The 22,065-nt window shown below is 35.9% G+C and overlaps 1 pseudogene; it reads right to left on the reverse strand.

Annotated features, from left to right (window-relative positions):
• LOC18594649 lies at positions 19,260 to 20,380 on the reverse strand (annotated as a pseudogene).

The raw sequence follows: 22,065 nt of genomic DNA on the forward strand, positions 1-22,065 counted from the left end.
TATATATATATATATATATATATATATGGTTTGAAATAATTATCTTGTTTAAATAAATTCTTGGTTTTTCATATAAGGCACTTATTCTCTCTTTAAGTTAAACTGTTTATATATTCTTATGTTTTTAGCATTCAAACCCTCTACTTTAAGCTTGTTTCCCATTTACACCTACTCACGGAGTTAATGATCACTAAGTTTGTGAAACTCACCATCTTTATTTCGTTTTGTAGATAAGTGATCAGCGTAAGCGTGTTGTCAAGTGTATCTTGGCGTTGTGACTTTGGTAACGACATCTCTTAGACTTCCACTCCAAGTCACTATGCTGCATAGAGGTCGTATAGTGTAAATAGATAGACTTGTAACTTTGTTAATCTAACGGATAAGTATGTACTTAAAGACTTTGTGGTTGAGTAATGAACAGTAAGTGTAATGTTAAATTGTTGGAAGTTTATGGACATTGAATAGTGTCATCTAGTAACGAAATACTAATCGCACGTATTTATCTGGATTGAACAAATGATAGTATCATTGTCACAGTTCGGTCATATATGTAGAAGCATATTTGATTTAATTAACAGGAATCTTAACTTAGGCTTGTTCGAAATTTGGCGATTTTACTTGCAAGTCTCGGACGTTGGTAGCGATCGAGTTAGAGGTCGTTACAATACGAGCTATATAGTATGAAGTACTCTTATTAAGATATGACCTTAATGAAGATTACTTTTACTTTTAATTAATCATTCAAAAGATGAACGTGGATACATGTGAAATGGAACTTTCTTATGAATAAAACATAGAGATGTTTGTTCAAAGAAGAAAGCAAATTCATATAGTGATATGATTTGGTCCATATCTCTCTAATTTATATATAGCCAATTATATTATTCCAAACTAATATGATTTCAAGCATTCATTGAGATGTATATATGTAACATCACGTAAAATTCAAAAGAGTTTGATTATTACTCTCACAAAGGATCTTGGATTTAGTGGGAGCATGATGACATTAAAAAAGAAGTTTCTTAGTTATTACATGGTCACATTGGAATGTAACTCTGAGACCTCAACCTCTATAGGCTTGTAACTAAGTATAGATGTAATAATACGAGCTAGGGGTAGTTTCGTCATTTTCTCTAATAAGCTTCCAAAAGAAAGTTTTATGATATTTTAAGGCTTAAATGGGTATAAAACTGCATAAATGATGTGTGCTGATGAAAACACGAAGAAAACTAGAAGTTTCAATAATTTTCATAATAGGGGCAAAATGGTCATTTTTCACCTCGAGTTAAAAGTTTAAGTTTTTATGAACCCGAACATGTCTAGACCATTATGGATCTTGTCCTAGTATTAAAAGAGCAAAAAGATTTGAGGAGAATAAGTTAATTGGTGGAAGGGTAATTTGGTAATTTTATGGGAATGGATAAGTTGGCCTATAAATATCTTGAAATTTCCAACAGCTGGTCTTCTTCTTCCCTTCTCCTTTCTCACGTTTCTTCAAAACTCCATGGAAGCTTGATTTGAAGCTTGAGTGATTCTCTCTCTCTAACTCTAGTTTTCACACCTTTGAACCCTTTTGACTAGAACCTTTGAATTCTTTCATCCTCTCACTTCAAAACCCTTGATAAAGCTTATTTCCAGACTTTCTCTCACTAGTTGGACGTTTTAGAGAGAGAAAAAGAGAATTACATCATTTATTTGGAAGCTATTGGGAGAGAATTTGACTATAAAGGAGCCCTAGGGTAAGTAGTTAACTAAGCTCAATTTTTAGCTGCAGAAAATGGCTAGTAATTGGGATTTATGAGTTATTTTATTGTTGACTATGTTCATTACTTTCTAGTGATTAAGATAGTGAACATAGATAGCCATTTAATGTGGCAATTGAAAACTAGCTAAGAGATAGCTTTTGGAGTTCATAGTGTGTAAATTGATCTATTTTTTATGTTAATGTGATCCTAGGTTTTAAGGAAGCCCCATCATCCCATTTGGATAATTAGGGGAATTGGAGTTATCTAAAGGCTCTACAATCAATTGTGAGTGGACTGCTTTCAAAACTTATTTTGGGAATATAATGTATTTGACAAACGTTTGAATGATTTTATACAATTTTTCATGAAAATGAATGCCTTGGGAACAAGCTTTTGAGAAATGATTTATGTTATGATATGTGGTTATTATGGATTTCTATGTGGCTGCATTATGTTGATATACATATATGCTTGAATATAATGTTGTGTAATTATATTGACTTGGCTATGTGCGAGTAGGGAGTGCGCATAAGCCAAGGATGACCCGATTATGTGCGAGTACGGAGTGCGCATAACCCGGTGATGACCCAGCCATGTGCGAGTAGGGAGTGCGCATGAGCTGGTGATGATGATGATGGGATGGTGTGATGATGATGATGGGTATATGCATATATATATATATACATATGTAAATATGTGTGTTATAGGAAATTAATAGATAATGGTTTATGGTTGTAATGCATGTGAAACTTGACATGTTAAACCTTGAGAAATTGTTATGTGTTTCATATTAATTTTGAACATTTCAAACAAGGTGGTTTTCATTGGGAGAAAGGGAAATTTTCATTTAATGCCCTGTATTTCGCTACAGCGAGAATGATTCTCGCTGCAGCGAGATACTCTCGGGTTTTGAAAGGGTAAGCTGGCTGAAAACTCGCTACAGCGAGGATGCATTTTCGCTGCAACGAGAATGACACTGTAGCTTCTCGCTGCAGCGAAATACATTCTCGCTGCAGCGAGAAACTTTCTGTTTCTGGGTAGCAATTTCGCTGCAGCGAGATTGAATTCGCTGCAGTGAGAAACATTCTGTTTCTGGGTTATAATTTTGCTACAGTGAGATTGAATCTCACTGCAGCGAAAAACCTTCTGCTTTGGTCTCCTATCTTGTCCAATTGCTGACCTATCTTTCACTTCTTTGCTACCATATCAGAGCATGGACTTCCAACATTAAGGATTAAATGAGTTAAGTTTAAAATGAGGAGGTTTAGTGAGAAATCCTCGGCCAGTTGAGAAACCCTCGTTCGGTTAATAACTAAATCCCAACGTCGCTGCAACGAAAATTCGTTGTCGTATTTGACTTACTTGTGTAATATTAAAGCTTTTATTCTTCAAATGGTTCGTTATGTATGGGTTAATGATTTTCAAATGATTAACCATTTAAAGGCTTGATGAGGGGTTTTTAATAAGAATAAAAACAAATTACATTGTTTTGAAAAAGAATGCATCATGATTTCATTAAAGATTCCTTATGGTATGCTTGTTCCCTTCCTTGTTCAATCACTGGGTTTATACTCACCATTTTCAAATTCATGTTTTCAGATCAGGAGGTAACCGGTAGCTAGGACGAGGTGTCCTTGTAGACCTGTGTCCATCTTTTGGTAGGTGTCTCGACATTCAGTAGCTGTACATTCATCCGAGTCCCTCCGTTGGAAGTCGAGTGTTATTTGTTTGTATAGACAAACTTAATATAAATTATTAGAATACATGTTGTAGACATTGTATATAAATTTTTAAGGAGTAATGCCAGTACGAGTTGGCAATGTATATCACTATTTTGATTCAAAAGTATGAAATATGACTTAGCAATATTTGATGGAATGATGAGTAGGACAATCGATAGGCTTGCTTGGGCTTAATAGACTACGTTTATTGGGCCCTTGGGCTGGTCATGGCCAGAAAATTTGGGTCGTGACAAAGTTGGTGTCATAGCTCTAAGTTTGTCTAGGTCCTAGAACTTCCTTTTGTTGGTCCAACGGAGAGTCGGGTCTTTATGTGGGAACTCTAGTTGTGAAGTGTGAACCGCGGCACATTTTACAACCAAGTGACCGCATAGATTCCCTATCTTAGAAACTACCTTTTTCCTTAAGTATATTATGAAATGTGTTTAATAACAGGTGTTTGCTCTTATCTAGGTAAGAATGCCGCCTAAGACACGAGCCGCCTCAAGACGGATGGGGGAGCAAGATGCTCCTATTGAGATGGTAGGTAAGCCATAGGCATCCACCCAGAGGGGCCGAGGTCGATGTGGTAGGGCCACTAGGTCGGTGAGGGAAGATACCCCTGTGAGTGGGCGAGAGGAAGAATAGTTCTCAAGTGATGTAGATAGACACCCAACTGAGGGTATTATCATTGAGGATTTAGCGGTAGGCCTACAGGGATTCAATCGGGTTATAGAAATGATGGCGACCCATATGGAAGATATACAAAGGGTAGTAGAGGGGAAACCTACAGTACAAGAATCCCCTAGCTCCCAAGGATAGGCCAATCGCCAACATCATGAGGTCGAGAGGGGACATCCAAATATTTCTCTTTTTGATTTTCTTAAGCTCAAGCCTCCATCATTTTCAGGGTCTAATGCATCAGAGAAACCCCAGGTTTTCTTAGATAAGATGGAGAAAATATGTAAAGTTTTGGGATGCCCTAGTGTCCGATCAGTCGAGTTAGCCGCTTTTAGATTAGAGGATGTGGCACAGGAGTGGTATAGCTCGTTATGTTGAGGCAAACCGATGGATGCAGCACCATTGGCTTGGAGTGAGTTTAGTGCAGCCTTTTTGGATCGGTTCCTACCACTCAGTGTACGTAATGCCAGAGCTAGAGAGTTTGAGACTTTAGTACAGACTTCAAGTATGACGGTGTCGGAGTATGACATCAAGTTCACATAGTTGTCTCGGTATGCTTTCTACCTCGTTTCTACTGAGGAGATGAAGATTCAGAGGTTTGTGGATGGGTTAGTAAAGCCACTGTTTAGGGTTGTAGCATCTCAAGATTTCACTACCTATTCTGCAGCAGTGGATTGTGCTCAGCGCATTGAGATAAGGACCAGTGAGAGTAAGGCTACGAAAGATAGAGCAAAAAGGGCCAAGACAGAAGGTTATCAGGGCCGTAGAGATTTCAGCAGTGGTGGTTCATCTTCTAGCTGTCAGGGTCCACAGAGAGACTCACGATTACCTCAGCAGGGGAGTGAAGCATCTGGTGCTAATATTAGGATGGGATAGAGAACCTTCAGTTCTAAGAAGCGGCAAGATTCTAAACAGAGTAGTCAAGTCACTCACTCTTGTGATACTTGTGGGAGACGACGTAGTGGACGGTGCTTCCTTACTACAAGAAGTTGTTACGGGTACGGTCAACCTGGGTATATTAGGAGGGATTGTCCTATGGCACATCAATCACCAGATTCTGCTCGTGGTTCCACCCAGCCAGCTTCGTCTGCTCCTTCAGTTCCTGCCTCATCTGGCCGAGAGGCTAGTGGATCGAGAGGTGGAAGTGCTGGTACTTCTTCTCAGGGTAGGCCATCTGGGTCCGGACATCAAAGTTCTGTTGGTAGAGGCCAGGCAAGGGTGCTGGCTTTAACACAGCAGGAGGCTCAGACATCCAATGCCATGGTCTCAGATATTCTCTCCATTTGTAATATGAATGCTCGGGTACTATTTGATCCTAGTGCTACCCATTCTTTTATCTCTCCATGTTTTGCATCTTGGTTAGGTAGAGATCGTGTTCGAAGAGAGGAACAATTAGTGGTGTCTACTCCTTTAAAGGAGATATTTGTGGCCGAGTGGGAATATGAGTCTTGTGTAGTGCGAGTCAAGGACAAAGACACTTTGGTGAATTTGGTGGTGTTAGATACCTTAGACTTTGATATGATCTTGGGGATGGATTGATTATCACCTTGTCATGCTAGTGTGGACTGCTATCATAAATTGGTTAGATTTGATTTCCTCGGTGAACCATCATTAGTATTCAGGGGGATAGGAGTAATGCTCCAACCAATTTGATATCGGTCATTTCTGCCATAAGATTATTACGACAGGGTTGTATAGGTTACTTGGCCGTGGTAAGGGATACTCAGGCGAAGGTTGGAGATGTAAGTCAAGTGTCGGTGGTGAAGGAGTTCATGGATGTATTTTCTGAGGAGCTACCAGGTTTGCCTCCTGAAATGGGAGATTGAGTTTTGCATAGATTTGATTCCCGACACTAGACCTATATCCATACGCTCATATAAAATGGCACCAGTAGAGCTTAAAGAGTTTAAGGATCAATTAGAGGATTTGTTGGATAAAGGCTTCATCCGTCCTAGTGTATCCCCATGGGGAGCACCGGTGCTATTTGTGAAGAAGAAAGATGGATCACTTAGGTTGTGCATTGATTATCGACAGCTTAATAAAGTGACGGTGAAGAATAAGTATCCGCTCCCAAGGATAGATGATTTATTTGATCAACTACAAGGAGCACAATGTTTTTCTAAGATAGATCTGTGATCTGGGTACCATCAGTTGAGAATCCAAAATGAAGATATACCCAAGACCGCATTTCGAACAAGATATGGGCACTATGAGTTCTTGGTGATGTCATTTAGGCTCACGAATGCTCCTGCAACCTTTATGGATTTGATGAACCGAGTGTTCAAGCCTTATTTGTGCAAATTTGTTGTGGTGTTCATCGATGACATCTTAATCTACTCAAGGAGTAGGAAGGAACATGAGCAGCACTTTAAGATAATGCTCCAAATTTTGAGAGAACATCAATTGTATGCCAAGTTCTCCAAGTGTGAGTTTTGGCTCGAAAGTGTTGCATTTTTGGGGCATGTGGTATCTAAGGATGGGGTACAAGTTGATTCAAAGAAAGTTGAAGCAGTGGAAAAATGGCCAAGGCCAACATCAGTTACGGAGATTATAAGCTTTATGGGTTTGGCTGGCTATTATCGTCGCTTTGTGAAGGACTTCTCTAAAATAGTCTGTAAAGCCCGACCTTATAAAATACTATTCATGACGTACATGTGATGATAGCATGATTGTATGCTAGGAAAGTCTCGAAAAATTTACAAAAGTCGGCATTGTACCTAGAGGTACAACAAAGTTGATTTAATCCTCGAACTAGATCAAATAGGAATTTTAAGGTGAGATTAAGATCATCACAGTCCAAGGATGACTCAAAATGGTAATTCGGAGTTTGAGGATCAATTTGGAGTCGAATCGGAATTTTCACTATCCAAGGGCAAAATGGTCATTTGCCACTTGGGGACAAAATGGAAATTTTAGAAAAGATTTTTTTGACCCCATTTGACTTATTAGAGTATGATTTGAGATTTAGAAATGAAAAATTTTAATTTCGATATAATTTGGAGTAAAAGGGTAAAACGGTAATTTTGCCACCCTAGGGGCAAAATTGTAATTTTCCACCATCAGGATATTTTTTCCAACACATGGTCTTCCTTTATCTTCATCTTTGACCCTTGACTAATCATGTGGTGGAGATAAAATGTTTAAATTTTTAAAATTTTAAAAATAGACCAATAAGAAAATGCCATGTGTCAAGCTTAGGATATTTTATTATTTAACTTAAAAATCAGCATAAATCAGCCCATTATTCTCCAAATATTCGGCCAAGCAAGGAAGAGAGAGAAAGAGAGGAAGAACAAACCCTAGGTGAGGAATTTCAAGAGAAAAAGTGTGGAAAATCAAGGAAAACAAGTGAAAAAGGTAGGATTTTTCAACTTAAGCTTGAAATCTATTTTCCTTAAGCATTTCTCCTTATTTTCCATGCTTAAATTACATGTTTTTATGATGAATTGTTGGCTGATCAAAATGGGTTAGGAGAGAGAAAGTTGTTAGATTAATTTGATTTTAAGTTATGTTAGTGTTTTTAGTTAGTTTAGCATATTTAGAAACAAAACAACAAGAAAAGAATTTATTTTCTCCCACAACCATTAATGGCTGAATTTACCATGTATGAGTGAGGATGAGTTTGATTTTTATTCTAGGAGAATTGGTTAAGAAATGATGAATTATGAGCCTAGAAAAATAATGAGAATTTTCGGAGCAAAAATACAAATTTTTACCCATTAGGGGTATTTTCATAATTTGCTGTCAAGATTGATAATTTGCACCACACTGAGGGACATTAAGTCAATTTGGGTGCAATTGAGGTATAGAAACTGAAAAAAATTTATTTGGGATTAAATTGGACGCGTTAGTAATTTAATCGGGTGATAAGACGAATTAGGCCAATACCGAGTTTAGATAGTTACCAATGCATTTTTGCATTCCATATTATGCATTAATAGTCTAAATTAGTTTAATTTCAATTTAGTACCAATGTAGTGAATTTCTTGATTTTGTACTATGTCAAGGTGGTGAGTCCTCCGATAAAGGTAAGGAAATTTCATCCGAAGACCAGTAGACAGAGTGCTTCGAAAGTCTGCATTCTAGACATTGTGAGTAAACTTACCGTCATTTTAATTATCTAGGGTGGTTTTTAGATGATTTCATGAATTCTATGGAGAAAGAAATTTAAAAAGGTAAATTTTCATGTTTTATGAATAAATGTGTTTCAATGAAATTAAATTATAAATTGTTTTGAAATTAATAGTGATTTTGAAAAATAAAGTACACGGAGACTGTTAATTGTGGCAATTTGATTGTTTAAATTGATTGACTTATGATAAATCGGGCATGATTGGCTAGTTGGCAATTGTATTGAAATACGAATTGTTTGGTTGCCTTGAAAGATTACGAATTACAAAATTACCATATCATGTTATTGAGTTTTATTGTATGGTGGATTATATATATTAATTAATCACTGCAGTAGGGGGTTTCTGTGGACCAGCCTTTTAGAGGGGCACGGTAAACCCCATTATATTCTTACCTCGAACGGAGAGGCACATAGGGTATCTCCTGGGGTAAAGCTTAGGGTTCACTTCACGCCAAACCACCACGTGAGGGGGAACTCAGCCAACGCCAAGGAACGACTATGCTTTCAAAACAAAAATATGATTTATGTGAAATGTGAATTTTAATAGCCTTGGCGGTCTCGGTAGGATGCCTAGGCCAAGGTGTCCCTAAGAATGGATTTATGGCACAAGTCTAGTTTTTATGAAATTCATAAGCCTCTTTACATATTTTAAATGAAATGTATTCTAATGCTGTGACCCAGTTTACGATGATTTATTTTATTGTCTCCATGTACTCAACTCTAGATATTTATGATGATGTTTGTTTACTCATTGGGATTTTATAATCTCACCACCCTCCTTTCCACCCATTTCAGGTTCAGTATAGGCTGTAGATAGCTAGTCTCATCAAGGACTACCGTTGGATCCGTATTTTCCAAACTGTAGGTTCACAGTCCTCTTTACTTTTGTTTATTCGGGGACCCTCTTGTTATTGTAAATTAAATTAAATATTTTGGCTTACTGTATTTTAGTATGTATATATTTATTTAGCTTTTACGCTATAAAAATTATTCACGTATAACTCTATAAATATTGTTTTATAAGAAAATAGAATATTTTACTTAATATTTCTTTTATTTTCTTATTATATTCAAATAACTGTAATTTCGTTTTAAATGAAGATTTTAGACTTTTAAACTCATTTTGAATATGAATTATGTGTTTTGTACTTGTATATTACGTTTTAGCCAATTTCAAAAATTTTGAGAAAAAATGACTAAAATACCCCTGTGAGACAAAAATTAATATTTTATTTATTTTTAGTTGGAAACAGTTTAAAATCTTTTAGAACACGATATTTGACAATGATTACTCACAAGGGAAATGAGAAACTGATAGTAAAGCCTTACGGGGTTTCGGGTTGACATTCCGAGCAATGAGTGTCTACAGGGACACCGCAACGGTTGTCACGGGCTCGAGGAGAGTACCGGGTCATGACATAGTTGCCCCTCTGACTAAGCTGACACGTAAGGATACAAAATTTGAGTGGTCTGATGCTTGTGAGGATAGCTTTGAGAAGCTTAAGGCATGTCTCACTACAGCTCCAGTATTAAGCTTACCTCAAGGCACAAGGGGTTATACGGTATTTTGTGATGCATCGCGGGTTGGTTTAGGGTGTGTATTAATGCAACATGGGAAGGTGATTACGTATGCATCCAGACAACTTAAAAGACATGAGCAGAATTACCCCGCACACGATTTGGAAATGGCAGTAATCGTGTTTGCCTTGAAAATTTAGAGACATTACTTGTATGGTGAGACTTGTGAGATATATACGGACCATAAAAGCTTGAAGTATATATTTCAGTAGAGGGATCTTAACTTGCGGCAACGTAGATGGATGGAGTTGCTCAAGGATTATGATTGTACTATTCTTTATCATCTCGGTAAGGCCAATGTAGTGGCGGATGCTTTGAGTCGAAAATCAATGAGAAGTTTGGCACATATTTCTACAGAAAGGAGATATTTGGTTAAGGAGATCCGTAGCTTGGAAGACATGGGTGTGCATTTGGAAGTTGCAGAGACAAATGCATTGCTAGCACATTTTAGAGTGCGGCCTATTTTAGTGGACAAGATCAAAAAAGCACAAAATAAAGATGAGTTTGTGGCTTAGGCCTTAGAGGATCCTCAAGGAAGGAAAGGAAAACTGTTTACCAAAGGCACAGATGGAGTGTTGAGGTATGGAACCAGACTTTATGTGCCTGATGGTGACTAGTTGAGGAGAGAAATATTGGAGGAAGCTCACATGGCAACCTATGTGGTACATCTAGGGGCTACAAAGATGTATCAAGGTTTGAAGGAGGTGTATTGGTGGGAAGGACTCAAGAGAGATGGAGCTAAGTTTGTCTCCAAGTGCTTGGTTTGTCAGCAGGTTAAGGCCGAGCATCAAAAGCCTGCAGGGCTACTACATCCGTTACTAGTGCCTGAGTGGAAGTGGGAGCATATTGCCATGGACTTTGTAACGGGTTTGCCTCGAACTAGTGGGGGCTACGACTCAATTTGGATAGTAGTAGACCGGTTAACCAAGTCAGCCCATTTTCTTCCGATTAAGACTACTTACGGGGCTGCCTAATACGCTCGAGTTTATGTGGATGAGATAGTACGACTACATGGTATCTCCATTTCTATAGTATCTGACAGAGGAGCTCAGTTCACTAGTAGGTTTGGGGAAAGTTGCAGGAAGCATTGGGCACTAAGTTGGATTTCAGCACAGCTTTCCACCCACAGACTGATAGACAGTCTGAACGGACCATACAGACATTGAAAGATATGTTGAGAGCTTGTGTGATAGACCTTGGTGTCTAGTGGGATCAATATCTACCCTTAGTGGAATTTGCCTACAACAACAGTTTCCAAACGAGCATCCAAATGGCACCATTTGAGGCATTATATGGACGAAGATGTAAGTCACCCATTGGATGGCTAGAGGTGGGAGAAAGAAAAATTTTGGGGCCTAAGTTGGTGCAGGATGCCATTGAGAAAATATGCATGATCCGGCAGAGGATGTTAACAGCACAAAGTAGACAGAAATCATATGCTGATAACCGACAGAGAGACTTGGAGTTCCAAGTAGGAGATCACGTATTTTTGAAAGTTTCGCCAACTAAAGGGGTAATGAGGTTTGGCAAGAAAGGGAAGTTAAGTCCTCGGTATATAGGACCCTTCGAAATTTTAGAAAGGGTTGGAGCAGTGGCATATCATTTGGCATTATCGCCAGACCTTTCGAATATTCATCCCGTGTTTCATGTGTCCATGCTTAGGAAGTACAACCCAGATCCATCACATGTAATACGGTACGAAACCATTCAGTTGCAAGATGATCTAACCTACGAGGAGAAACCGGTAGCTATCCTTGATAGGCAAGTTAAAAAGCTCCGTTCAAAGGAAGTAGCATCAGTGAAAGTGTTGTGGCGAAATCACACTAGCGAGGAGGTAACGTGAGAAGCCAATGAGGAGATGCGAACAAAGTATCCCCATCTTTTTTATACTTAGAGGTACGTTATCTTATAGTGAATTTAAATTCGGGGACTGAATTTCTTTAAGTGGGGGAGAATGTGAGACCTCAACCTTATAAGCTTGTAACTAAGTATAGATGTAATAATACGAGCCAGGGGTAGTTTCGTCATTTTCTCTAATAAGCTTCCAGAAGAAAGTTTTATGATATTTTAAGGCTTAAATGGGTATAAGACTGCATAAATGATGTGTGCTGATGAAAACACGAAGAAAACTAGAAGTTTCAATAATTTTCATAACAGGGGCAAAATGGTCATTTTTCACCTCGAGTTAAAATTTTAAGTTTTTATGAACCCGAACATGTCTAGACCATTATGGATCTTGTCCTAGTATTAAAAGAGCAAAAAGATTTGAGGAGAATAAGTTAATTGGTGGAAGGGTAATTTGGTAATTTTATGGGAATGGATAAGTTGGCCTATAAATATCTTGAAATTTCCAACAGCTGGTCTTCTTCTTCCCTTCTCCTTTCTCACGTTTCTTCAAAACTCCATGGAAGCTTGATTTGAAGCTTGAGTGATTCTCTCTCTCTAACTCTAGTTTTCACACCTTTGAACCCTTTTGACTAGAACCTTTGAATTCTTTCATCCTCTCACTTCAAAACCCTTGATAAAGCTTATTTCCAGACTTTCTCTCACTAGTTGGACGTTTTAGAGAGAGAAAAAGAGAATTACATCATTTATTTGGAAGCTATTGGGAGAGAATTTGACTATAAAGGAGCCCTAGGGTAAGTAGTTAACTAAGCTCAATTTTTAGCTGCAGAAAATGGCTAGTAATTGGGATTTATGAGTTATTTTATTGTTGACTATGTTCATTACTTTCTAGTGATTAAGATAGTGAACATAGATAGCCATTTAATGTGGCAATTGAAAACTAGCTAAGAGATAGCTTTTGGAGTTCATAGTGTGTAAATTGATCTATTGTTTATGTTAATGTGATCCTAGGTTTTAAGGAAGCCCCATCATCCCATTTGGACAATTAGGGGAATTGGAGTTATCTAAAGGCTCTACAATCAATTGTGAGTGGACTGCTTTCAAAACTTATTTTGGGAATATAATGTATTTGACAAACGTTTGAATGATTTTATACGATTTTTCATGAAAATGAATGCCTTGGGAACAAGCTCTTGAGAAATGATTTATGTTATGATATGTGGTTATTATGGATTTCTATGTGGCTGCATTATGTTGATATACATATATGCTTGAATATAATGTTGTGTAATTATATTGACTCGGCTATGTGCGAGTAGGGAGTGCGCATAAGCCGAGGATGACCCGGTTATGTGCGAGTAGGGAGTGCGCATAACCCGGTGATGACCCAGCCATGTGCGAGTAGGGAGTGCGCATGAGCTGGTGATGATGATGATGGGATGGTGTGATGATGATGATGGGTATATGCGTATATATATATATATGTATGTAAATATGTGTGTTATAGAAAATTGATGGATAATGGGTTATGGTTGTAATGCATGTGAAACTTGACATGTTAAACCTTGAGAAATTGTTATGTGTTTCATATTGGTTTTGAACATTTCAAGCAGGGTGGTTTTCTTTGGGAGAAAGGGAAATTTTCATTTGATGCCCTGTATTTCGCTACAGCGAGAAACTCTCGGGTTTTGAAAGGGTAGGCTGGCCAAAAACTCGCTGCAGTAACAATGCCATTCCGCTGCAGTGAAGATTCGTTGTCGTATTTGACTTACTTGTGTAATATTGAAGCTTTTATTCTTCAAATAGTTCATTATGTATGGGTTAATAATTTTCAAATGATTAACCATTTAAAGGCTTGATGAGGGGTTTTTAATAAGAATAGAAACAAATTGCATTGTTTTGAAAAAGAATGCATCATGATTTCATTAAAGATTCCTTATGGTATGCTTGTTCCCTTCCTTGTTCACTCACTGGGTTTATACTCACCATTTTCAAATTCATGTTTTCAGATCACGAGGCAGCCGGTAACTAGGACGAGGTGTCCTTGTAGACCTGTGTCCATCTTTTGGTAGGTGTCTCGGCATTCAGTAGCTGTACATTCATCCGAGTCCCTCCGCTGGAAGTCGAGTGTTATTTTGTTTTGTATAGACAAACTTAATGTAAATTATTAGAATACATGTTGTAGACATTGTATGTAAATTTTTAAGGAGTAATGCCAGTACGAGTTGGCAATGTATATCACTATTTTGATTCAAAAGTATGAAATATGACTTAGCAATATTTGATGGAATGATGAGTAGGATAATCGATAGGCTTGCTTGGGCTTAATAGACTACGTTTATTGGGCCCTTGCGCCGGTCATGGCCCAAAAATTTGGGTCGTGACAGTAACTCTTAAGATTTTGCATAGAAATGCATAATCATATGCATGAGAACTCCATGGATTTAGTAGGATACATTGGAGATGTATTATTTATATGAGATGAACTACTAAATATGTTTTTCGTTAGAGTTATACACTTTGTTTTATTAAATGGGATCCAAAGGGTTAGATTCAATAAAATGTGTAAGTGTACTTATCTTCTGCACAAAAGGAGGTTAGTAGAAGTGAATATGATTCTTTGGTGATACAATTACATGGGATGCAATGTGTACACAAAGAAAGAGCCAAAATTTAAAAGGGGCAGACAGCACAATGAAAAGTGACAAATGCATATGATGCATATAGCATAGTTTAGTTGGAATGGTTCTAAAGAAAGAAATAGGACTATGTACATGTATATAATTAAAGTCATATACATCCTATTAAAAAGGCTCCAATAGGAAGATACTTAGATCATTAGTCCATGGAACAAATAAAAGGTTTTGAACATTGTTAATGTAACAATGGAGCCATACTAGCAGAACCTAGGTCTCATTGGATCTAGATATAGTAATATGACATGATGTGATACATGGACATCACAAAGATAGATAAAAGTAATTAACCACATTGAAGGGCACAAGCGAGTCTACATGCAGACACAATTGCTAGATGGATTGAATCCACATACGATGAGGTAGCAATGGGCTTTGTGCTAGCGGGAGATGTTGGGATGAGCCTTGTAGCCAATTAAGATTGGTTAAGGCTTGATTCCAACCATGCAACAGTATCATTCATGTTGAATGATTGGAGGTTTTCGTTCATCAATAAGACATCAATTATAATGACTTATAAGTCTAATTGGATGAAGTGCATGAGACTAATATGCCTTGCAAAAGAACTATAATGAGTTGCAGTCATGAGATCCTTATGCATCAAAGCATAATCTCAAAATGTTCTTGGTCAATGTATCATTAAGACTGGACATCAATGATACTTAGAGATTGGTATATTCTATATTATTTACTTTGGAAGTAAGTAATCGATCTCATAGATTGAAGTATAAAGATACTTGGAACTAGAATATAGGTGCTTGGCTTGGAGAATAAGTTCACTGAACATGACTCGCCATGAGAAATGCATTTGGTAATACACTACAGGGTCTATGCAATACTTCTCATGTGTCAATTGTGTAAATACTCCTTAGACTTGAAACACCAAGTTGTCTTATATGTGGAGTGCTATACTTTGATTTCATCCCTACGGGTGCCTAATCAAGGATGCAAAAACAGGATGCTATTGGGTATAGTATGAAGCATGTGAAAGCAAATGAGTGGTCAAGATAAGAATCATCACCTCAAGTGTTTTAGAGGACATATCCTATCAGTTCTTAGTTAACATTAGCTTATTGAAGTCCTAGACTAAGGTGACATGGAGATTATGAAAAAGGTTTCATAACTCTCTATAAAGCTAATGCTATAACTGTACAAATAAATATGGAGATCAATAAGAGTAGACACTGTACCAAGCTCTTATCATCTCCGAGATATATGATGAGGGAATGAATTACACTAATAGACTATACGCTGAAAGGTTGTCAAAGAGCCCTTTGACTCTCCTAACAATTGGGTGGCTATGTTGCATCGCTACATGCCAATTTTGGTCTATGGAATTGATCTTAAATTAATTTATTAAAATTTATATTAATCAATTAAGTCATTAATCAATTTCATTGCCAACATGTTAAGAACCTAATGGGTCACACACAATGATTGCATTTGAATTAAATTGGGAGAGTGATGATTTAAGCTAGACTTAAATCACATGCTGGGAAATTAACTTCTATAAACTTAATTAAAAGAGTTTAATTACGTTTTAGACATAATTATAAATGGTTATAATTATAAAGCCTTGATTGAAAAATGTAAAGGAAATTAATGTTGATTTTAATTTCTAAGGACTTAATTAAAAGAGTTTAATTAAGTAATGGGCCCAGTATTATAATGTGTTAAAATATTGAGGGCTTAATTGCAAAATTGAAGTTATTTTAACCTAACTATATAAGTCACCTTTCAACTATTTTCCATATAAGAGTTTTTCACAATTGAAGAAAACCTAGTTTTTGTAAGAAAAGAAAAACGCTTTCTTTCTTTGCCACCACTCCCTTTGTATGAAAGAGAAAATTGCTTATGAAGCAATTTTCGAGAGAGGTTCGGCTAAAATTGTGAAAAAGAAGAAAAGGACAATTGTTGTCCTCTTTGCTAGCACAAAGTATTGTTAAAAACTCACTCTTGTGTTGGAGGTTCATGTACAATCGTGTGTACTATTGTTGAAGGTCAAGCACTTAATTGGCTAGGGTCTCCTTGTGGTATTCGCGAGATTGCTTCGGGAAGTGTCATTGTGATTACGAAATTACTTGGCATGGTAACTTTTTGAATAATAATTTATTTTGTACTTTTATGTGTTAAATATCACGAAGGTGATTTATGGGTGGAGGCATGTTTTGGTTGTTTAGTTATAAAGTTTTAATTTTCTTTACACTGCGTATTTTGAGTATGCTGTCCATAGCCAAACCCATCACAAAGCATGTGCAAGAGGGTGAAAAACCCCCACAGGCAAGTCTTTAACGGGTTCTTGTAATAGTGTTCTCATGGAACGATCCTTACTCAGTATAGCTGAAATAAATCTTCTGCCTAAATCAAGGTTAAAGACTTGGATCAACATTATGTGCTAAGGTCATTATAATTCTATGACAATTTGCTTTTAAAAGAAAAAACCACAACCTGAAACAAGCACCTTAGGAAGCAAAACAAAATAAAATTGACTTCAAGCACAACTAAAGATCCCAACACCCTACGCAATAAACAGCACAACTTAATAAAAGCGAATCATTACCAGATCAACCACAACAGCACCAATAGCAGAAAGGCTGAAAATGAACACAGCCAAGAAAAGCACTATTCCCTGCAGTAATCAGTTTCAAAGCAGTTAATGCACCGCTGCATTTAGGAGACGAGAGTGACAGGCAAAATTTCTTCAGGAAAGGACTGCAGAAGTTGTTGGAACTTGGAAATAAAGAAAATCTCTCTCTTATAAATATCCTGATTAAATGTGGAATACCTTGGTTGATTGTTAATGCGATTGACAAGATTGCGACCTTAACCTGCATGAAAATGTTTTGATTTCTTATAAGAGGCTCATGAAAACCACCATGACTTGAGTAGACAGGATTTTTAATTTAGAAATTTTGGGTTACAAGTTCAATAATTGAGTAGACAGAATTTTTAATTTAGAAAACTTGGGTTACAAGTTCAATAATTGAGTAGACAGGATTGAAATTTCTTCTTATATCTCAATCTTGCAACATTAACTGCTAAAAGATTAGACAGAAACAGATGAAACAGATAATTGCTTAATATCATAAAAATGGAAAAGAAAGGTGGTTTTGAAGCTTCTACCTTGTTTCATGAAGAAAAAGAGAGCTTGCAGCTTGGCTTTCCTAGTCACCAGACCTTATTATCTTCAGATGCCATTAAGATGATAGAATTATATCCTCTCTTTCACTTCAATCACGTGACTATTAATTTCTTTACTATTCCTTTATTATCAAGCATCAAAGCTGATTCTAAGAATTTTCAATATTTTATAATTTGTCTTTAAGTGGCTAAGCTACTCAAAATTAAACCAATTAGAATGTAAATGAACATGGAAAATGGAATGCATTTTCCATAAGTAAAGAGCCCTAAAGAGATGACCGCTATTTTCCTTAATTTTTGGCCACAAGCAGTTCGATATCTCAAATTGGAAAGATTAAGTATAAGACAATGCCATTAAAAAAAGGGTATAATAATAAAATCTTATGTATAAATAATTTATACTTAACCCAAAATCTCAATAGTTGAATTTTAAAATATAAAACATACTTGATTTCTGATTCATGGTTTGACAGCGAAAACAGTATCGACTAAATTAATTACTGTTACTTGGTGCAGTGGGATCTTCATCTCCTTTTCTTTGTAACTCTATCATGGGTGAGATTTTGATGTTATAGATAAAAGAGGGGACCTAGCATTTCCTTAATATAGTAATTCTTAGCCCTACTTATTATAGGATTTAAGGTAGACTTACATTCTTAAGTTCACATTTAATATTGAAGTTTAACCCACATTATTAGATCATATTATAGGTTATAAAATTGTTAGTTTTTCAAGACTAATGCACTTAGCTTGTTTTTATAAAAAAAAAAATTAAATAATGTAAATTCTTACTTTATTATTGAGAAAATCTAACATATAATTGATAGATTGTTATATTTGTCATACTCATTTTCATTATTTTCATTTTTCTACTTTACCCGGCAATTAGAGAAAAAAATTTTCTGAATCCCTCTAACATCCGTCTTTCTTGTTAGTTAAGCACATTGGTGATTGGTGGAATTTTTTTTCTTTTTTATATAACTTTCAATCTCTTACTTGGTGATTTAGTTGAATACTTGGGATTTTCATCGAGTCGTGGTTTGAAATTAAAGTATGCGTAGTTTTTTCTTTTTGGTCGGGTTGTAGTATTGGATTTGGTGGTGCTTTTGTTGTTGTACTTTGTTTTAGATGCTGAATTAACTAAAGCTACATTGTTGTTCCTAGGGTTGAGTTTTGCCTACCCAAAGCCACCATTGCATGAAAGGTGGTGCTGCGCTGCTTTTTGCTTCGTTTTTTATTTTTTGGGCCATTGTATGGCAAATATGAGAAGCTTATGTTAACAATTGTCATATGCAAAGCCATCGAAAGTTATAAGATACACTTCTGGCCAAATAAATATTAAGTTAGAGCAAAGTCCTTAAGAAATGATACACTTAACAAAATAAAACGCATCTCAATTGCGGCAAGTCTAAATTCCATCATAACTTTCAAATTATTTTCTATTTTTACAACAAGAAGAAGAGACGGTATGATCAGAGAACCATTAGGCTACGTGATCAGCTACTCAGCCAACGGGCCATGGAAAAAAACTTATATCGAAAGGGATAAAATATTGTAACAAATTAAGTAGTATCTTAAATATATGCGGTTTACCATTTAAATTAAGTTTATTCAAAGAAACTCTAAAGCGCCAGGAATTTTGAAATTTGGTCTTTGAAAAAGGATAACAAGCGATCAGGTAACCTACCAAAAGTCTTAATGAAAATGTATGCAAATTAATTAAACCCTTAATTAAAAATACTACTAATAGCTGCAATCACAAACCATTTGGCCTTTACCACCGGACTATCTGCTTATTGCCATGCCCTTGAGAAATTCCCTGAACATATTTAATTCTTTGATGACCCTTTGATCTATACCATTTCTCACAACTTGTGCATAAGTCAGCCAAGCAGCCGTTATTGCTATATTTGCCAAAGCCAACGGTCCTGAAATTGCTCTGTGAAGCCGGAATTTGTTGGTTGCCACCAATTTTTTCTTTAGTATTATCTCCACATCGACGAAAACTCCTTGCAAGATAAAAAACCAAGTAACTTCCCACGTTGGACTTTCACGAGTCAAATGATAAACAAGCGATTCATGCATCAAACCCGAGACTAAAAATGTCAAGAAAACACCAGGCAATGAGGCCCACCGAGGTCCAATTACACGTGTAGAAATACTACGCGCGGGATTATATACGGTGGTGCGGAGAATATCTGAGACCCTAAGGTTCCACCTATGACCCCAGAAATCTTGTAGTGAAGTGGAAAAGAGTGGTGCTTTGAACTGTGGCTCCAGTTCAACGCCAAGGAGGAGTTGAGCAGGGATTGCAGGGGAGGGAAGGAAAAGTTGTGTTCCATGGTACACGACAAAAAAAAAAACCCAATAAGACGTGTTGGTGAAAGTAGTTTTTATAGTTATAATTATAACTATAAACCCCTATCGATACAATTGTAGCTTTAGTTGCGGCCTCTAAAATTGGATTATTCTTGGTTTGAAATGGTTTTTCTGAAGGTGGGTTTTGTTTGATTTTGAAAATGAAACAAGCCATTAGGATAAAACAAAGAAGATCTTGTTTAGGTAGTGATAAAGGGCCTTGATCGAAGGCCAATAAGAGGAGCTTGAAGTTGGGAATCCAAGCAAGGCACCAAAAGGTCGGGAAACCTATGTGCAAGGTGTTCAGGTCGAAGGGGAGGATAGATAGAAGGGTGATTACAGGGAGGAGGGAGATGAGCCTTAGCAAACCCTTTGGGATCTTTTTTGTAATGAAGTAACAATAGAGAAGAGATGCCATGGTCCAAACACATAACCTGATGAAGTTCTTGAGCTCACCCTCCACTTCCTTGGCTTCTTTCATTGCACTCTCCTTCTTTTCTTACCACCTAATGTGTATAGCTTGTACTCATAATATGACAGTATATATAACATTGAACAAGCCGGACAGAGCTAACTAATTTTTATTGGGAAGTTAAAGACGAAAACGAATAATGTATAAAAGATAAATAATTAAATACGATACACAAAATTAATAATTTCTTCTTATATAATCAGTACTGTTTGAAAACTAAATACTTAAATATAATTTCTTTTCAACTAAATATAAAACACAAAGCACATAAAAAATATCTTATATAATCAAGATTAATAAAAAATAATATATTAGTGAAATTTTAAGCAACAATCAATAATATAACGCTATAATGCATATTTGAGATTTACATTAATTTTTTAATTTTTAAAGACTAAAATCATTGAGAACACGTAACAAAAAAAAAAGAACATGACAAGTAGAAGATAAAAAAACATAACAAAAGAGAAAAAGGAAGAATGTGGTTGATGATTTATAGAAATTTAGTGAAGAAAATCTATAGAAACTTAAAACATATGATTAAATTGAATGGAATTGAAAAAAATAAACAAATATAAATATTAATATGAACAGAAAAAGAAAGATAAAAAAAACTTTACCTTTTTGTAATTTTACAATGAAAGGATAAAAGAGAAGAGAAAGAAAAAAAGAAAGAGATGGAAAGAGGTGTGAAGAAATTTAAAAGGGAAAAATTTAAGAGTTAGGGTAAAGTTAAATGGATATATAGAGTCATTTTATTTATTTTTATTTGCATTAATAATTTAATAAAAAAAATTTTAGGGGCCCATTAAAAAATATATATAACATATTGCACTAATAATTTAATAAAAAATTATTTTGAAGGCTCATTAAATAGTGTATGTAATATATAGAAATTTTTAAAATTTTTGGAGGGGCCACGACTGCCCATTGTGAAAGGACACTTTGGCCCTGGAACTAATGAAGGCTATCTCAATTAGTGATACTAGTAATGGAGGCCATCTTAATTAATGATTCTAATTTTCCGTGATTGATATGATGAAGACCATTTCAATTGATATGATTTGGTTTGACTCGGCTATTCTAATTCACTTAGTGATTCTAGTTGTTATTTTCTTTAGTTATAGGCTTGGTCATATAACGTTACCTTGATCTTGGGAATTCCTTTTTATTGCATAGATTATCTTTCCTTTTGTATTGACAATGAAACTTGTATATAAACACTTAGTGGCTGCTTAATAAAATCATCCAAAAGAGTATTCAAACTCTTCATGAACAAGCTGATCTTATATTTCTATGTAAGAGGTCCAAATTCATTCCCCAATGCATATAAACTTATTTTAGAATAGTTCTATAACTTCATGGATAATTCATGATCCAATTATTGTTGATAAGATCTTAAACCTCCTAAATCAATAAATAAGGACAGTTTTCAGGCTACAAGATAAAATTATAACTAAAATTTTTACAAATTGATCTATGATTTTACTTCAAAAACATCCATACGAATAATACTCACTCCCAATATATACCCAAAAATTTTCGCATAATTTAACCCTGGTAGGAGGCCAAACATTTTGCATGATTTGCACTATTTATTATTCGTATGGATGCTTTTGAAATAAAATCATAGATCAAGTTCCGTAAAAAAAAAATCATAAATCAAGTTGTACAGTTGACTAAGGAGGGTGATAAAAAC

This window comes from Theobroma cacao, chromosome 7 (genome assembly GCF_000208745.1).
Source record: "Theobroma cacao cultivar B97-61/B2 chromosome 7, Criollo_cocoa_genome_V2, whole genome shotgun sequence".
Lineage (NCBI taxonomy): Eukaryota > Viridiplantae > Streptophyta > Magnoliopsida > Malvales > Malvaceae > Theobroma > Theobroma cacao.